We start from the raw sequence: 20,580 nt of genomic DNA, 5'->3' as shown, positions 1-20,580 counted from the left end.
AGGTCCCCTCCTCTTTTGTCTCACCATTCCCATAACACTACTAAACACTAGTGACTGTGCCCGCTGGCTAATATTTCTCAATCTGAACTTTTTCACCAAATTAACTTCTTTACTTTCCTCTCCTGACCATCTCATCCTCTAATCTCTGTATCAATGTGTGGTCGCACCATAAGTCCCGGGTAGCATGCCTACATTATTGGGGTTCTGTCCATTGCGGTTTTATCCAATCACTCCAACACTTATACTCCCTGCCCCTCAAACATATCTCCATAATCCTTTTTCTTACTGTGAAATTGGCAATAACTTATTTTATTGCTTTAATAGTAGTGATGAGCGAGTATGCTTGTTACTACTCGGTACTCGCACGAGTATCACTGTACTCGGGCTGCTCGGCGGGGACCGAGTAATCTCGCGATACTCGTGCTGTACTCGTGGTCTTCATCCCTGCATGTTGGCGCTCTTTTGAGAGCCAGCCCTCATGCAGGGATTGGCTGGCAGACCACTGCAATGCCACAGCCCTGTTAGTTGTGGAATTGCAGTGATTGGCCGGCCTGCACAGCGTGACCGAGCCTTTATACCGGCGGGCGCGCTGTGCTCTGCTTACAGCCATCCAGACAGTCAGGGCAGGGAGAGTGTTGCTGCTTCAGGGAAAGGTTTGCGGCCCTTTATAGTTATTTCCGTAGCAGGGCTGCAAACAGTGTGACCAGAAGTCCTTCTTAGGACTATTGTAGTTGTATACAGGCAGGCAGGGTATAGCCAGGTCGGAGTACAAGAGCAGAGTCCTTCTCAGGACTATTGTTGCTGTATACAGGCAGGCAGGCAGGGTATAGCCAGGTCGGAATACAGGCTAGTGACCAGAAGAGTCCTTCTCAGGACTATTGTAGCTGTATACAGGCAGGCAGGCAGGCAGGGTATATAGCCATTCCTAGTGGTGACCGTATACCAGCCTTCATCATATCTGGGGCTGGTGTACACAGTCTAAAACAGTCCTGATAGTGTCAGACTTCTCAGTAATTGTCGCTCTTAAAAACCTGTTAGGTTCTTAGTGCGTCCGTGCTTGCATTTAAAAACCGCACGTGTGTGCCTGTCAGTTGCAGCGTACAGGTGCACGTTTTGCACAAACTATTATATAACGCACAAGTCTAGTGTATAATACACGTCAGTCAGCAGTGTCTGATAGTGTCTTACTTCTCAGTAATTGTCGCTCCTAAAAACCTGTTAGGTTCTTATTGCGTCCGTGCTTGCATTTAAAAACCGCACGTGTGTGGCAGTCGGTGGCAGCGTCAGGCTCCATATTGTCCCTGGATAGAGACGTGCATGATGGCCTGTAAACCTGAAGTGCCCATTGTAAGGAAGTGGGTCTATTGCAGTATAGCCCTTAGGCAGGGCAGCCAAAAATTTGGAGGCTCCACATTGTCCCTGGATATAGATGTGCATGAGGGCCTCAAAACATTGTTCCCATTGCAAAGGAGCGGGTCTCCTGTCGTTGTAATGCCCATTCTGAAAGAAAATATATAAATAAAAATTTACCACTGGGGGTATACCTGAAACAACGGCTTAACTATTGTAACGGTCACCATGATGGCGCATGAGGAGAAGGAGGAGCAGTCCAGCGATTAGCCAAAGTCCAGAAGTGTGTTACCATGGGTGAGTGGAGGTACATGGCAAATTCCCGTTACAAACTTTAAATTCCGCTGTAATTTGCTGTTGGTGTGTGTGGTGAAGTCTGGCCCAATCCAACCCTTGTTCATCTTGATCAGAGTCAGCCTGTCAGCATTTACAGTTGACAGGCGGGTGCGTTTATCTGTAATGATTCCACCTGCGGCACTAAAAACACGCTCTGACAAAACGCTAGCGGCAGGGCAGGCCAGGACTTCCAAGGTGTAGAGAGCCAATTCATGCCACGTGTCCAGCTTGGATACCCATTAATTGTAAGGCACAGAGGAATGTCGGAGTACAGTTGTTCGATCTGCAAGGTACTCCTTGAGCATCTGGGCAAACTTAGGATTTCTTGTGGCACTACCCCGCACCTCAGGGGCTGTGGTATGTGAGGGGCTGAGAAAACTGTCCCACATCTTAAAGACTGTTCCCCTACCTCTGGCGGATTGGACTTGCGCCCCTCTCGGCTGTACGCCTTGGTTGTCCACTGATTCCTGACCTATGCCGCTAGCGTTTTGTGAGGGGAATGCTTTGCCTACTTCCGTGACTATGGCCTTCTGGAACTGCTGCATTTTGCCTGACCTCTCCGCCTCGGGAATAAGAGACATAACGTTCTCCTTTTAGCGTGGGTCTAACAGTGTTACCAACCAGTAATGATTGTCGGCCAAGATGTTCTTAACGCGAGGGTCATGAGACAGGCAGCTACCATAAAGTCAGCCATGTGCTCCAGACTCTTAACAGCCATCACTTCAGTATCCTGACCAACACGATGACTGAACATGCTGTCCTCCTCCTCCTCCTCCTCCTCCTCCTCATCTACCCTGTCCTCTGGCCAGCCACGCTGAACCGAGGATATGACTGCATGTCATATCCTCAATTTGGCCGGAGAGTTGCTCCATGTCTTCATCCTCCTCCTCGTCATAGTCCTCCACTGCACGTTGTGATGAGACGAGGCTGGGCTGTGTATTATCACCCTCACCCACTACTGTTTCTTGCTCCAACGCATCGCGCTCCGCCTGCAATGCATCATGTTTGTTTTTGAGCAGAGACCATTTTAGAAGGCAGAGAAGCGGTATGGTGACGCTAATAATGTCGTCATCGCCGCTCACCATCTTGGTGGAGTCCTCAAAGTTTTGGCGGATGGTACATAGGTCGGACATCCATCTCCACTCCTCAGGTATTATGTGTGGAGTTTGACCCATTTCCCTACGGCTTAGGTGATGCAGGTACTCAACAACTGCCCTCTTCTGCTTACATATCCCGACCAACATGTGCAGAGTTGAATTCCAACGCGTGGGGACATCACACACCAGTCTGTGTGCCGGAAGATGCAAATGGCGCTGAAAGCTGGCAAGGCCGGCTGAAGCAGTAGGTGACTTTCGAAAATGTGCAGACAGGCGGCGAACTTTTACCAGCAGATCAGACAGCTCTGGGTATGACTTTAGAAACCGCTGAACCACGAGGTTGAGCACATGGGCCACGCATGGAACATGTGTCAGCTGGCCTCGCCTCAAAGCCGCCACCAGGTTCCGGCCATTGTCACACACGACCTTTCCTGGCTTTAGGTTCAGAGGTGTGAGCCAGTGATCTGCCTGCTGTTTCAGAGCTGTCCACACCTCTTCTGCATTGTGGGGTTTGTCACCTATGCAGATTAGCTTCAGTACAGCCTGTTGCCGCTTCGCCGAGGCAGTGCTGCAGTGCTTCTGTGTCGCCCTGGACAAGCCAGGGGCCACAGAGCACAACACTTACACACCCCACACTCCCTGCAGGCACATCATAGTCAAAACACAAAATCCTTGTTGCCTTCTCCAGGGGCTGTTGTCCACACCAGGGGGTGGAGCTAGGCGGTTGGTCTCCACCCACCAAGGAGTTCACAGTCCTGGAGGAGGGAAAACACAGGCAGTGAGAGGTAAGCTAAGGAAGTGGAAGGAGGAAAGTAGTAGAGAGGAGAAAAGTGACAGCAAAGAGCCTGAAGTTGGTCCGGGTGTGTGGCCCGGACAGGACAGCAAGGTTGGCAGAATGTGGTGATCGTCTGCAGTGGATGGGGATTGGAGTCTGCCGTAAGGACCGTGGACGGGTGGTGACCCGGCGGTACCAGACCGGTATACAAAGAGAAGCCAGCACCATTGGCAGGGGCCTTTCGGATCCCGGCAAGGCTTGGAGTCGCCGTGAATTTGCCAAATCCGTTAGTGAAGGGGACCTCCGGGTTTCCAAACAGCCAAGTCCCGATAGAAGGCAACCGTCCAACCGTGAAGGGGAGACACCGCCACCGCCAAGGGCAACCGTCTCCCAGGGCCAGCGCCTGTGGGTGGGCAAAAGGGGCTCCTCCGGCCCATATCCAGGTCAGGGAGCGGGTTACCGGTGGGAACCCATCGCTACCAACACTGAACTTAGGTGCAGGGAGAGACAGTCATCACTAACCTGCAGGGAGGAACAACCGCAGCCGTCCGAGGGACCCGTCCATCCAGCCGCTTGTTTTACCGTGAACTGTGTCATCATCATTGGGCTGAGTGAGTACTACCGTGCCGTGCGGCACAGCGCTGCCCCTGCGACCCTGCACCTCATCAGGCCCCGCAACCCGCCTATCATCCATCTCTACCCCATCACCGGGCCCCGGGACAACCAACCCCCCTACCCACGGAGGGGAGAAATAACAACAAAGCTGCTCCTTGTCACAGGCTCCCGGGATCCCCGTCCAGAGCAGCGGTGGTGTCCACACAATCACCACAACCGTGGGTGGCGTCACGGACAATATCCCCAAAACCCAAACCACCCCTTTTCACTCACGGGCGAGGAGCGCCGCTCGAGTCCCCGGGATCCGGCCATCGCTCGAGCCACCGAGCAGCAGCAGCCATAGAGCAGCGGCAGCCAGACCCGAGCAGTGGGAGAGCGCAACGTCCCCTCCTCCGCCCGCGACACTTCCAGCTTGGGACTGGTGTGGAGGGTAAAGTGGATGAGGATGCGCAGGAGGAGGAGGAGGCTGAGGAGCATGACATTCCGGAGCTGTAGAGTGAGGGTGAAACCCTGACTGAGGTAGGGCCTGCAAAACTTGGTGTGGGAAGGACGTGTTCCGTCCCTCGCTCAGACTGGGTCCCAGGTTCCACAATATTAACCCAGTGTGCCGTCAACGAGATGTAGCGGCCTTGCCCACAAGCACTTATCCACGTGTCTGTGGTTAGGTGGACTTTGGCTGAAACAGCGTTGTTCAGGGCACGTGTGATGTTTTGTGACACGTGGTTATGCAATGCGGGGACGGCACACCGGGAGAAATAGTGGCGGCTGGGGACCAAGTAACGTGGGACAGCTGCCGCCATCAGGTCGCGGAATGCTTCTGTCTCCACCAGCCTAAAAGGCAACATTTCCAGCGCAAGCAGTCACGAAATGTTAGCATTTAGAAGTGTGGCATGTGGGGCGTTGGCAGTGTATTTGCGCCTGCGTTCAAAGGTTTGCTGAATGGATAACTGAACGCTGCGCTGGGACAAGGACGTGCTTGATGATGGTGTTATTTCTGCGTGGGCAACTGCAGGTGCAGGGCCGGAGGAGGCTTGTTCGCGGGCAGCATGGACAGGGGATTGGCTCGCATGCACAACAAGCGAAGACGTAGCAGTGACATCAGCAAGCACTGCTCCTCGTTGTTGTACATCCCACAAAGTCGGGTGTTGGCTGACATGTGCCTGATCATGCTGGTGGTGGTCAGGCTGCTAGTTTTGGTACCCCTGCTGATGCTGGCATGGCAGGTGTTGCAAATGGCCTTTTTAGAATCATCTGGAGCCAACTTAAAAAACTGCCAGACTCGGGAAGGCCTAACATTTGTACAGGCACCTTGTGTCGTGTTGTTGTTCTGGGGAACGGTTGCCTGACTTCTGCCTGGTGCCACCACCCTGCTTCTTACTGCCTGTTGGGATGCTACGCCTCCCTCCCCCTGTGCACTGCTGTCCTCGCTCTGCATATCCTCCTGCCAGGTTGGGTCAGTTACTGGATCATCCACCACGTCGTCTTCCTCTTCCGCACCCTGCTCCTCCTCCTGACTTCCTGACAATTGTGTCTCATCATCGTCCACCCCTTGTTGAGACACGTTGCCAACTTCGTGAGAACATGGCTGCTCAAATATTTGGGCATCTGTACATACAATCTCGTCATGGCCCACTTCAACAGGAGCTGGCGAGAGGCCAGAATGTGTGAATGGAAACGTGAACAGCTCTTCCGAGTGTCCAAGTGTGGGATCAGTAATGTCCGTGGACGTGTACTCGGCCTGGTGGTAGGAAGGAGGATCAGGTTCTGAAATGTGCGGTGCAGTATCACGGCTACTGACACTTGACCGTGTGGAAGACAGAGTGTTTGTGGTGGTGCCAATCTGACTGGAAGCATTATCCGCTATCCAACTAACAACCTGTTGACACTGGTCTTGGTTCAAGAGCGATGTACTGCTGCGGTCCCCAAGAATTTAGGACAGGACGTGCGAGCGACTAGATGTGACCCTTTGTTGTGGCGAAATTAGAGCTTGCACACGACCTCGGCCTCTGCCTGCACCACCATCACGTCCACTTCCTTGTTCCTTGCCAACGCCCTTGCGCATTTTGCAATGCTGTGCACTGCTGACGTGTATATTCACTACTTGTGCGTTATATCAAAGTTTGTGGAAATTGCACACAAGTGCACCTGTACGCTGCCACCAACAGGCACACACGTGCGGTTTTTAAATGCAAGCACGGACGCACTAAGAACCTAACAGGTCTCTATCCAGGGACAATGTGGAGCCTCCGAATTTTTGGCTGCCCTGCCAAAGGGCTATACTACAATAGACCCACTTCCTTACAATGGGCACTTCAGGTTTACAGGCCCTCATGCACGTCTCTATCCAGGGACAACGTGGAGCCTCCCAATTTTTGGCTGCCCTGCCTAAGGGCTATACTACAATACACCCACTTCCTTACAATGGGCACTTCAGGTTTACAGGCCATCATGCACGTCTCTATCCAGGGACAACGTGGAGCCTCCCAATTTTTGGCTGCCCTGCCTAAGGGCTATACTACAATAGACCCACTTCCTGACAATGGGCACTTCAGGTTTACAGGCCCTCATGCATGTCTCTATCCAGGGACAACGTGGAGCCTCCCAACTTTTGGCTGCCCTGCCAAAGGGCTATACTACAATAGACCCACTTCCTTACAATGGGCACTTCAGGTTTACAGGCCCTCATGCACGTCTCTATCCAGGGACAATGTGGAGCCTCCCAATTTTTGGCTGCCCTGCCTAAGGGCTATACTACAATAGACCCACTTCCTCAAAATGGGCACATTAGACTCAAGAGGCCTTCATGTACGTCTCTTCTCAGGGACATCGGAGTGCCACACAATGTTTTCACGTAAAATCTTTCATGTAATCTCCAAAAGTAACATACACCAGCTCTATCTCACTATTGGGTATGTGCCCTTAACATTTCTGCTATGAAAATTCATTTTGGTGTCATTTTTGAAGGTTTTCTGGTGAGTCCGTAAAAATGGCGTAAAACACGGACAAAATTGTTCACAGCTGTGACTTTTGAGTGATAAATGCTTCAAGGGGTCTTCCCCATGCTGTTGCCATGTCATTTGAGCACTCTTCTGAGACTTTTGTGACAATTTTAGGGTTTCTACATGCTGCCGGGGGTCATTTCACAAAAATACTCGGGTCTCCCATAGGATAACATTGGGCTCGGTGCTCGGGCCGAGTACACGAGTATCTTGGGATGCTCGGCCCGAGCCTCGAGCACCCGAGCTTTTTAATACTCGCTCATCACTATTTAATAGATGTCTTGTTTTCTTCACTGCTTATTTGTTGTTATCTCTCCATCACATCTTGAATGTAACAGTCAGGCTACACAGATGTCTCTATCTTGTGCCAATATTCTTCACAGCTCTGCACCGCCCTACATCTCCTCCTCATCCCTGTCTACCACACTACCTGTCCTCTCCACAGTGCTGCACCGTCCTACATCTCCTCCTGATCCCTACCACCCTACCTCTCTTCTCCACAGTGCTGCGCTGCACTGCCCTACATTTCCTCCTCATCTCTGTCTACCAAACTACCTATCCTCTCCACAGTGCTGCACTGCCCTACATCTCCTCCTCATCTCTGTCTATTAGCCTACCTATCTTCTCCACAGTGCTGCACCGCCCTACATCTCTTCTTCATCTCTATCTACCAACCTACCTATCCTTTCCACAGTGCTCCACCTCCCTACATATCCTCCTCATCTCTGTCTACCACACTACCTGTCCACTCCACAGTGCTGCACCTCCCTACATCTCCTCTTCATCTCTATCTACCAACCTACCTATCCTTTCCACAGTGCTCCACCTCCCTACATATCCTCCTCATCTCTGTCTACCACACTACCTTTCCACTCCACAGTGCTGCACCTCCCTACATCTCCTCTTCATCTCTATCTACCAACCTACCTATCCTTTCCACAGTGCTCCACCTCCCTACATCTCCTCCTCATCTCTGTCTACCACACTACCTGTCCACTCCACAGTGCTGCACCGTCCTACATCTCCTCCTCATCTCTACCATCCTACCTATCCTCTCCACAGTGCTGCACTGCCCTACATCTCCTCCTCATCTGTCTACCATCCTACCCATCCTCTCCACAGTGCTGCACTGCCCTACATCTCCTCATCATCTCTGTCTACCATCCTACCCATCCTCTCCACAGTGCTGCACTGCCCTTCATCTCCTCCTCACCTCTGTCTACCACCCTACCCATCCTCTCCACAATGCTGCACCGCCCTACATCTCCTCTTCAGCACTCTTCCACTTGACCTTGTTGAATAATATTACATCTCCTCCCTCATCTCTACCACCATATAATCATAACTGTTCTTTCCGTTCTTCTAATTAACTAAGACTAACACCATAGTCTCCTCAATAATCTGAACCTCCCATTCTTGTCATCACTTTTTTTTTTCATGCTGCACCAGTTTTCTGGAGTAAGCTACCCCAGACAATTGAGATTCCTCATAACATGAACAGTTTTAAGAGCGTCCTAACACATATTTTTATGCAGGATGATTTCATTTCAATAACTGGTCCTTTATTCACCTTTATTTTTCAGTGGTGCAGTAGGCAGGACCAGACGGTAGCAGAAAATAAATATGGCAATATCTGATTTGCATTGCAACTTCAAAGACCTGTAACCTACAAAGGCCCCAAATAGAGTTTAATGGGGTCACAATGTTGATATGACGTGGCAGCTGTCAATCACATTTGATCCCTCTGTCGGTGACTATGTGGACACATCCACCGCGCTAACACAATGGCGCCATACATTTCTAGTGCGGGGGGTACAGTGCGTAGTGATGATCTCTGCTGAACCTGCTCTTCATTTTGTCCGTATGTTATTGCTTTGAATATTCATTTTCCTTTTACGTTACAGAATTAGGCTCAATATAAAAACGGAATAATTTCAGCCCAAACTCAACGGCATTTTTTTTTCCCCCAGAAGATAATGTGTTATCGTTATTTGTAAATCTTCAACACAATTATTGAGAGAGTGAAAGGAAAGGAAATCCTTGTAATCTCGGCCCAGTTCAGCTTCTCGAGGCATTGAAGCAAGCACTTCCATTCTGGGAACAATGAGCAGCGAGATAACTCGAAATTATGTTTTTTCCTAACAAATGATTCATATACAGTCAGAATTTTACTTCTGATCCTTTGCGTGAAGCGGCAGAAAACTTTCAATATAGTTCTGGGAACGAAAGAAAAAAATATCATGGAAATGTAGTTAACTCTATTACTGCCTGATAAAAATAACATAGATGTATAAATACATGTAAAGAGCATGTTCCTTTAAATGAAGCTCCACCTCTGAGGAGCCTCACATCTGAAAGCCTATCAATGAGCAGTGAGTCCTGTGAACGCTGAGCTTAGGTGCAGCCACAGACCCCTCTGTCATGCAAACTCTGGGTTGATGTCACGGTTCCACTGTGCATAGCATTTTGCATTTGGATATGCTCTGCTATGTGTCGTGTGCACTTGCTGACAGGTTATCTTTCAGCACTAGAGTCCACAATGGTTTTGGGAGGTGCCTTCACAGATGCGCCTCGTTCCTGGTGATTGCTCTGTTTCTTTGCTGGGCTTGCTCTGCCTGTACTTCGCCAGTCGTATTCCCTGTTTGCTCAGTGAGCTCTTGGCTCCTGTCTGGTGTAAGTGATCTGATCTTGGCTTCTGACCTTGGACCTGTTCCTGACTATGTCTCTGTCTGCTCCTTGAACCTTATACGTTATCTCCCAGCTTCTGATCTCGGACCTCTTCCTGACCACGTCTCTGTCTGTTCCCTGAACCTTATACATTACCTCCCGGCTTCTGACCTCAGACCTCTTCCTGACAACGTCTCTCTCTGCTCTCTGAACCTTATACGTTACCTCCCGGCTTCTGACCTCGGACCTCTTCCTGACCACGTCTTTTTCTGCTCCCTGAACCTTATACATTACCTCCTGGCTTCTGACCTCTGACCTCTTTCTGACCACGTCACTGTCTGCTCTCTGAACCTTATACGTTACTTCCCAGCTTCTGACCTCGAACCTCTTTCTGACCACGTCTCTGTCTGCTCCCTGAACCTTATATGTTACCTCCAGGCTTCTGACTTTGGATCTGGTGTCCAAGAGGGCACAAAGGCCTCTCTTCTGACCAGTATCCTGTAGAAGGCTGGGACATTGTTAGACGTATTGTAGTTAAGGAGACAAACACCTGATGTACTGATCCTCTTGAAAATATCTGCTCATTACTGTAACTGGTAGAGAGGTTAAAGATTTTGGGCCCCCAATCAGGTCACAGCCTCGTGTTCCTAATGTCACCCATATGCCACTCACCCCTGATAACCACCATTGATAGGACACATGGGTGTTGACACATGGGACCGTTATGGTTGGTGGGAGGCTTCCTATCTCAATTGCCAGGCCTGGATTATTAGTAGGACACTTAGGGCCCGTGCTCCATAATACCCATCAAATAGGTGTTCTCCAATCCTCCCCCTCCTTCAATGAGTTTTTTGGTCCATTCATGGAAATCACAACCATTTTTGGGGAATCCAAAGTCTGGCAGATGCAAATCCTTTCCATTGTCATTCACCATCTCAGTCTCAGGCAAAGTTCAGAATTTACCATTTGTACTTTTTGCAAGTCCATGGTTCATATTATTGGTGAAACTTATAAAGCCGCAAAGGAGCCTAAGAGGTAAGGAAGGAAATACCACCTCCAAAAGGACGCAAGAGGTAAGAAGGGCACTACCACCTTCAAAGGGGCCAAAAAGGTAAGGAAGGCACTACCACCTCCAAAAGGGCCTAAGAGGTAAGGAGGGCGCTACCACTTTCAACGGGGCCCAAAAGGTACAGAGGGCACTACCATCTCCAAAGGAGCCCAAAAGCTAAGGATGGCACTACTTCCTCCAAAAGGGGGTAAGGAGGGCGCTACAACCTCCAAAGGGACCAAGAGGTAAGGAGGGCACTACCACCTCCAAAAGGGGGTAAAGAGGGCACTACCACCTCCAAAGGGGCCCAAGAGGTAAGTAGGGCACTATCACCTCCAAAGGAGCTCAAGAGGTAAGGAGGACACTACCACCTCCAAAGGAGCCCAGGAGATCAGGAGGACACTACCACCTCCAAAGGAGCCCAGGAGATCAGGAGGACACTACCACCTCCAACACAGGTGGAATTGTACATTATGAGGAGCTTTTGGGCTGCAAGAGGCTCATATATTGTTCTTGCATAGGGGCCTCTTCTGTTTGTGTCTGCCATTGTTCAGGAGGTAACTGGGCTACTACCACTTCCAAAGGTGTGCATTATGATGGACTATTGGACTGTAAAGGGGCCATATATTGTTCTCGCATAGGGGCTTCTTTTGTCGGTGACCGCATTTGCCCAAGACAATGGCCCTATGCATGCATAAATGTTAGCATCCACAATTATGTAAAGCAATGGCTACTTCTCTGTTTACTGACTTTGCGGAGAGCCATAGACATGGATGGCCAGTTTTTCTATATGTGGGTTGGGGGTAGATGAGGTCTGGATAGAAGACGTTGGGTAAGACCTCCGCTCCATCAATGTGTCCTGCCGCAGCAGTAGTGATGGCTTTCTCTATATCCCTCGCTCCACATCTACTTTTCCAACATAACTTCACTTTTTTGCAAATATTTCAAAATTGATAAAAGATTTATAAGAACAGACAAGTAAAAAAAAAAGGAAAAAGAAAAACTTGTTCCCCTTTTTCGCTCGGTGACAGCTCTTGATTCATATCACTAAAGATTTTAATGAAGCTTGAAAATTGTCATAGAACTGTGTTATTCCTTGTCCCATGCGTAAATTATAAATGCTAAGCCCTATTAAATTTACCTGCAGGCTGACTTCAGAATCCATGAAACAGCTTTTACACGTTTTTTTTTTTCCGAGGAGATTGCATTTAAAGCTTTTACAGACTCAACTTTTTGTAGGACAATGGAAACGGCTAAAAGTGCAGATAATGTATTTTTAATTCGTCTTATTATTTGTGAAGCATCATCCTGTCTTGCAAATGCAAAACTCTTGTAACCGGCGAAAAGACAAAAAATATCAAAAATGTTTCAGTGAAAACTCTGAGATACTTTCCGTTTGACAGATACAAGTCCTAACAATAGTCAGTTATCTGCTGCTTAATGGGGTTTATATCCATAGCATCTGTTACCTGGCGTGACCTCCTTAAAGGGGCTGTCTGAATTTATAGACACCTGAAAGAATGGGAAGAGCCTGGCAGTAAAAGCCTAATTCTCCAACAGCGCCTCCACAGGGCATCAGATGCATTACACAATGCTCATTGAAGCTATGGGCTGTGTCACAAATCTACCTGCCCCCATTCCAGCAGTGATCGCCTACGTCAAAAACGCCAGGATGATAAAAAGTTTCAAATAGGTGATGTGGCTGACTGGCCAATCACAGGAGCAGGTCAGTGGATCAATCATGGGATGGGGTCAGCGGCCAATCAGCTCTCATGTTGCTTTACTTAAATCCCCATGTGCTGTTAGTTGTTTTTTTGGATATTATCCTGGTGCACTTTTTAATTGCTCCTGACCATTCTGGTAACTATTCCCATCATGACCTCGCTGTTTTTATTTTACACCTTAAGGCCGCTTTACACGCAACAACATCGCTAACGAGATATCGTTGGGGTCACGGAATTTGTGACGCACATCCGGCCTCGTTAGCGGCGTCGTTGCGTGTGAAATGCATGAACGACCGTTAACGATCAAAATTACTTACCTAATCGTTGCTCGTTGACACGTCGTTCCTTTCCCGATTATCGTTGCTGTTGCAGGTATGATGTTGTTCGTCGTTCCTGCGGCAGCACACGTCGCTATGTACGACACCGCAGGAACGTGGAAAATCACCTTACCTGCGGCCACCGGCAATGAGGAAGGAAGGAGGGGGGCGGGATGTTCCGGCCACTCATTTCCACCCCTCCGCTTCTATTGGGCGGCCGCTTAGTGACGCCGCTGTGATGCCAAATGAACCGCCCCCTTAGAAAGGAGGCGGTTGGCCGGCCACAGCGAAGTCGCTAGGCAGGTAAGTATGTGTGACGGGGACTAACAATATTGTGCGCCACGGGCAGCGATTTGCCCGTGACGCAAAAATGACGGGGGCGAGTGCGATCGGCAGCGACATCGTTAGCGATGTCGCTGTGTGTACAGTGGCCTTTAGTTTTCTTGACTTTAGTTCTGATTGACTTTCTAGACTTTCTAGACTGGATCAGTTATCTCTTACTGCACATTTGAATCCAGTTTTCACCTTGTCCTTGTCCACTCTGGCTTGTTTCGAAGTTTCCATTCACTTCTCTGATCAGCAGCTTCTCCAAAGACCCAAACTAGGAACCACCGCAGCAAAGTCCACTACAGCAAAGTCCAGCAGAGCAAATTCCAGGTCTCTAGACAAGGGTTTCGTCACGGGTGTGTCACGGTTGACAGTCAGTCCTGTGGTGTCCAACTGTACAAGATCGCAGCATTTGGCTATACAATTTGTTCTCTGACTTTCTTTTTTTCCCTGCTTGGGGTTTATCCCTTTCTCTTTAGGACTCTGCGGATTTCCTCACCTTTCAGCTAGTAATCATCAGCACTTCCCTTTGTGTTTTTAAATACTCTCATTGCCCTTTGCTGGTGATAGGTTTAAAACCCTATAAAGGTCATGAGTGCAAGCAGCCGGCTTGTTTACATCTGGAGAAAATTTGTTATTGTTACAGTTCCTCTCCCTGAGTCTTCCTGGAGATAAGTTAATTGTTCACTTTCCCCCTGTTTGTGCTCCCTGTGTCTTCTTTAGAGCTTAGTGGGGTTGACTAAGCATTCAACCCATCCGCTCCTTAGCTAGGACCCAGCTAAGGGTCAGATATCCTGCTCAGCGCATAGGTGTGGAACCTATCTAGGTTGGTCACGAGAGCCAGAGGCCAATGGTGGGTTTGGTCAGGGGTCACCATCTCCCCTGTCCATAGACACAGGTTTTCCCTTTCCTGTCGCCGAACACTTGGTACTTCCCCATACCTAGCGTGACAGGTTTAATAGTGAAAAGCAGGCAGCCCATAAACCATCTAAGCGGAATATCATATACAAAGCCTGACCATGGAACTCCACTTTGAGCTGATGGATTGTTACATGCTTGACGTATAACTCCTGGTCACACCGGTCTGGGTCCTCCATAGTTTTAAGCAGTTCTTTGCCCCAATTGATTGATAAAAATTATGGGTAATGGATTATAATCTTTTGACTAACAAGAGGGAATTTGTAAACTAGACAATCCCCATAAATTATAACCTGGACCTACAAGGTTCACCTGATCCATAGATGTCTTGGAATGAACAATCCTCAGTTGCTAATTGTTTGGACAGTGTTCTCTTTCATATGTCTCATATCTAATGATGCTATTCTCACTTATAAAAGTTGCGGGGATAATAAACTTACTTTGTATGCAACTTTTTTTGGATGGAGATAGGTGTTGCTATATTTGTGCCTGTAGATACAGTATCAAATTTCATTGACTTCTATAGAATCTATGGAGCATTTGTTGCATGGTGGTCTCCCATTATGCACTTGGATAAACCTTTAAAGGTCTTGTAATTGCCGCTGTTTTGAGATAGCCCATGTATCCCCATGTTAGGTGGCTCCATCCAGTTTGTGCATCCTCTGGCAAAAGTCAACATGTAGAATAAACCAAAAAAACTGCCTACAGACCCAACATTTCAAGTCATCAGATCCCACTGACCTCAAAAGGTTAAAGGGCCTGAAAGATAATTCCGCATCTCTTGGGATTGGTAAAATAAGAAATATGCAGGTTGACTTTTGACCCAAGCAGTCATAAGGGTACTTTACACGCTGCAACATCGCTAGCAATTGCTAGCGATGTCGAGCGCGATAGCACCCGCCCCCGTCGTTGTAACGATATGTGGTGATCGCTGCCATAGCGGACATTATCGCTACGGCAGCGTCACACGAACATACCTGTGGTGCGTTCAGAGTGGCGTTCGGCGTCATAGCGATGTCACTGCAGCGTCACTAAGTGGCCGGCCAATAGAAGTGGAGGGGCGGAGATGAGCGGGACGTAAACATGCCGCACTCCTTCTTCCTTCTGCATTGCCGGTGGACGCAGGTAAGGCGATGTTCATCGCTCCTGCGGTGTCACACACAGCGATGTGTGGTGCCGCAGGAACGACGAACAACATCGTACCTGCAGCAGCAACGATATTAAGGAATGGTGCGACGTGTCAACGATTACCGTTTTTGAATGATTTTGTGATCGTTGATCGTCGCTCATTAGTGTTACACGCTGCGATGTCGCTACCGGTGCCGGATGTGCGTCACTACAGACGTGACCCCGATGATATATCGGTAGCGATATCGCAGCGTGTAAAGCACCCTATACAGCTTCCCTTCAGAGATAAGCGGGGACAGCGGCGGCTGCTGATCCTGGACATTGTATGATTATAGGACACATTAGACAACTCCTCTCCATTCAAAGCTCTGATGATCATACGCTGATCAACAAAAGACGCTTCCGGTATCAGCTCCCGAAAAAGCCCAATGAAGTGACCCCCACCCCCTGTTACATGATAATGCACCATTAAGCCAATGCCTCCATTCACGGGAGATCTGGTGCATCATCTGTCCGCAGACATCGGAGGTGCAGCGTACTATTCAGGGACGTCCATAACTTTTCTGTTCCCTGAACAATTCTAACATTGTAACAATGTTTTGATAAAGTGTAAAAATGTTTCCATTTCTGCAAATATTGACATAAATCAGATCAGTCAAATTGGTTTCATAATTCATCAGAAAACTCACCCCAAAAAAGTCTTCATAAAGTCATAATGAGATGTAAATCCATTATATATCCAGCGAGGAAGGTCAGATATTTCCAAAACACAAACTCCGTCTAAGTTATTGCAATCCCTGAGCTACAGTTTAATATTGAATGTGCTCAGCTATGTGATTTATTTCATTCTATACTAAGTCCCCGCTCTTCTTCATTTCTAGTCTTTCAAAATTTAATATCGTTTTATGTTACCTTAATGCTCAAAGTCCTCGCATTTCATTTATCAGACCTATCTGCATTAAAGATTGGGCAAATGTTTCTGATATAATGAACCTTAATATAAATGACTAGAGGAGTTCACACAGAGGATTGCAGCAGGACAAGTAGTGGCTCCTACTCCGGCAGATGTAGCATGTCTACTGCGTGTAATACCACCTTTCTCCTGTAGTGGCGTCTGCAGTGGAAATCAGAAACTGATAGAGAACAGCAAGGACAGCCCCCAAAAAGTCCAATAATTTCCAGCATTATGACAATCGTACTACCAGATTGCTATTGTGACGCCTGCCTGGAGCTACATAGGATCGGTGAAACAGGTGAATAGAGGCAACCGCCCACAAAGCAGGAACCCGGACCCTGCAACCCTTTAACCCATATACAGGGATTTGGAATTACAACAAGGCCCAGGTGATCGCTGCCCGCAGAAGACTCCGTTCCTGAGAATAGTAGTAACCAGGCAGGGTCAAATCCAGAAGGTAGAACAAGGACAAAAATTGTCAGGCGGGAGAGTGGTCAGATATCAGGCTAAGGGTTAAAACCGGAACTAGCAGCGAAGTACAGAAACGGCAGGCAGAAGAGTGGTCAGATATCAAGCTAAGGGTCAAAACCAGAGCTAGCAATGAAGTACAGAAACGGCAGGCAGAAGAGTGGTCGGCCAAACAAGCTAAGGGTCAAAACCGGAGCTAGCAGCGAAGTACAAAAACGGCAGGCAGAAGAGTGGTCAGGCAAACAAGCTAAGGGTCAAAACCGGAGGTAGCAGCGAAGTATAGGAATGGCAGGCAGAAGCATGGTCAGGTAATCAAGCTAAGGGTCAAAACCAGAGCTAGCAGTGAAGTACAGAAACGGCAGGCAGAAGAGTGCTCAGGTCTGAAGCTAAGGGTCAAAACCAGAGCTAGCAGTGAAGTACAGAAACGGCAGGCAGAAGAGTGCTCAGATCTAAAGCTAAGGGTCAAAACCGGAGCTAGCAGCGAAGTACAGGAACAGCAGGCAGAAGAGTCGTCAGGTAGTCAAGCTAAGGTCAATATACGGTAATAGAAACAAACAGCAAGGAACCAGAGTCTAGCAGGGAGTTACAGGACTATATCTGGCACCTGCCAGCAGAAGGGAGAAAGCATAAGAGGGATGTGGTGCCTTCTCATTGGCTCCAGCTGAAAGGTAGCTACTCCAGCCGGAAGTCACACCACCACAGTCAACCAGTGGTATTGCAGGTCCTAGTGAAACCCACCCTAAGGCTATGTGCGCACGTTGCGTACTAGCCCTGCAGAAATTTCTGCAGCGATCTGAAGAGCACATGTGCGCTTTAGATCGCTGCAGAAATGTCCGTAGTGAGCGCCGATTCCATGCGCTCTGCCTGCAGCTCCTGCCATAGACAGAGCAGGAGCTGCCGGCAAAGCGCAGGAAAGAAGTGACATGTCACTTCTTTTTGCGCAGCGCTTCGGCAGTAGCCGAAGCGCTGCACTCTTAGACGCCACGTGCGCACGGCCCCTGCACAGTCTCCATAGACTGTGCAGGGGCCGCAGGACGCATGCAGTTACGCTGCGCTACAAAGCGCAGCGTAACTGCATGTTTTTACGCAACGTGCGCACATAGCCTAATAGATGAGCAGAACCTGCGCCCAGCAGAGCCACTGACTGCTCCCCCGTCCCCAGCGCCACCCACAGTGGTGATGCGGCGGCTGGTGATTGAAGCAAAAATTGACTCCGGAGGAGACGTGACAGCTATTTATCTTCATTTTGAAACTGACCCAATAAGCAAAACATGGATCCTTAACGAATGAAAAAACAAAAATAAAAAGGGATAGCTACATAGTAATCAGTTAATGGATCTGTTTTCCATAGACTTCAATGATAGAAAAAAATGGATCTTGCACAAATTAATATTTTCAAAACGGACAAAAAAAGTTGTGTTTGCACAATCTTTTTTGCCAGTGGATTGCTGCTGGATCTGTTCTAACGGATGATTATAGCCTCATTGTGCAGTGAAAAATTATACTATCATTGTACAGTTTAGAGGAGAAAATTAATATAAATGAATTAATTAAATTAAATTAATTAAATTAATCAATTTACATTTAGATGCAAATTAAGGGTTCTTAGTGCATTGTTACACCCCTTTAATGTGCATTTTGAGAACTTTCCATCTTTAGCTTGACAGCACTTGCTGCCCAATGCAATCGCTGCCTGAATTCAGGGGTACTTTGCACGTTGCGACATCGATATTGTGATATTGTCGGGGTTAAAACGAAAGTGACGCACATCCGGCGCCGGTAATGACGTCGCAACGTGTAAAGCCTAGATGCGCCGATAAACGATCGCAAAAGCGTCGTAAATCGGTGATCTGTGTAGTGTCGGTCATTTTCATAATGTCGCACCAATAGGAGATACGATGTTGTTCCTCTTTCCTGCGGCAGCACACATCGCTGTGTATGAAGCCGCAGGAGCGACGAACATCTCCTTACCTGCCTCCACCGGCTATGCGGAAGGAAGGAGGTGGGCGGGATGTTTATGTCCCGCTCATCTCCACCCCGCCGCTTCTATTGGCCGCCTGCTGTGTGACGTCGCTGTGACGCCGCACGACCCGCCCCCTTAGGAAGGAGGCGGGTCGCCGGCCAGAGCGGCGTCGCAGGGCAGGTATGTGTGTGTGTGAAGCTGTCATAGCGATAATGTTCGCTACGGCAGCTATCACAAGATATCGCATGTGCGACAGGGGCGGGAACTATCGCGCTCGACATCGCTAGCATCGGCTAAGTACCCCTCAGTCTATGTGTCTGCCGGAGCGCACTGACACTGCCTGAGCACATCCACATGCACACAGTGTCAGTGCAGGCCCATTCTCCTCCCTGGCTCCTCTCTGCAGCCGATGATCTCTACACTAATACACCTAGAAGTCTAGTAATCAGTTTCAGAGTAGATCCAAGTAGGAGAACAAACGTGCCATTTTGTGGGTGCAGCCGGGCTCAAGCAGTGTCGGTGTGCACAAGTGTGCACAAGTGGGTTGCAATCAGGCAGCACTTGCTTGTCTTTCCTGTGCAAGCAATGTCAATCAAAAGTGGAGGTGGTCTCCAAAATGGAAATTAAGAGGGCACAATGGTGCACCGAGCCCCCACCACACCAAGGCTGCAACAAAGATTTGCATTTGAACTAAAAGTAATAAAGTAATATTCTTACATACGGTGTTGAGGTGAACTCTTAACCAGAGATCACTAGTTGCCTACTGCCTGGCCGAATTGGTATGGACCAAGTGCATGCATAAAAGAATTCACACCAGACACAGAGGGATATGAAATCTCTTCTTTGTCACAGTAAAGATGGCACCGAACAGAGCGAGTACAGAGCGTGCGTCCTCTTGATATAGGCTAGGGGCGTACACAAGTTCAGATATGCCCATTTAGTGGGACAGTTCATAGGCTAGCCAATGGGGAGATCCGTGTTGCTGTTGATGGGCAAGTCTGACTTCAGTGGATCAGTCCATGGTGATGGTGATGGGAGGGACATCATCTGGTGGATCCATGCTGATGGTTTGGTCTGTGATGTCATCGGGGGCCATCTTTGAGTTTCTCTGAAAATTGACTGGCTTATATATAGAGAATTGATTTAATTGAACACACTTCTCACAGTGCTCTATGTCAAGAGGTTAATTAAGTATTTCATCTTATGGCTCTCCTCAACAGCGGCACCAATAAAACTCACGCTGCTAGAATGATTTTTAATAATTTCTTTAAAACCTAATCTTAAATAAAAAAAAATAATCTATTTTTTAGTCCAAAAAGCTTTGGTGTAATAAAACAAAATGCCCCCCCCCCCCAGGGGATGTCACATATGGGTTAAATAACCTCTAGAACTAGAAGGAAATGTGGATATGGAGGCAACAAATGAAGACCTCAAATAGAAAGCTCAGGCAGAAAAAGCAGCGTGGTCCTATTTACCTACATGGGGTTGAGCTGTAATACCAGGTACAGTCTGCTGACTGATGTGGCGCTGTTTCTGGAGAAAAGATGATCTTTTCTAATCCTAGACAAACCTTTTAAGAAATCTTCGATCCAACATCTGTGAAGGGGAAATCCTTGTAATATTCTGTATTTGGGCAGATAACATCAGGCTCGTATATAGCAGGTAAGATGTGGTTACAGAATCTCCCGCACATTTACCTGAGGACAATATTTACACAAAGCTTTGTGGTGTAAATGGAGATGGAGCTGCTCTCTGACCAGACATGAGCCCACGCATTTTCTTCGTTTGCCAAAGGATTATCTCAACTTTATTTTTTTGTTATCTCCAAGACAACATCCAAACCGTGCAGTGTATAACGTTGTATAGCGGTGTATAGCGGTGTATAACGGTGTA

The sequence above is a fragment of the Anomaloglossus baeobatrachus genome, chromosome 8 (genome assembly GCF_048569485.1).
Source record: "Anomaloglossus baeobatrachus isolate aAnoBae1 chromosome 8, aAnoBae1.hap1, whole genome shotgun sequence".
NCBI classification, from domain to species: Eukaryota; Metazoa; Chordata; class Amphibia; order Anura; family Aromobatidae; genus Anomaloglossus; species Anomaloglossus baeobatrachus.
This window is presented reverse-complemented; position numbering follows the sequence as displayed.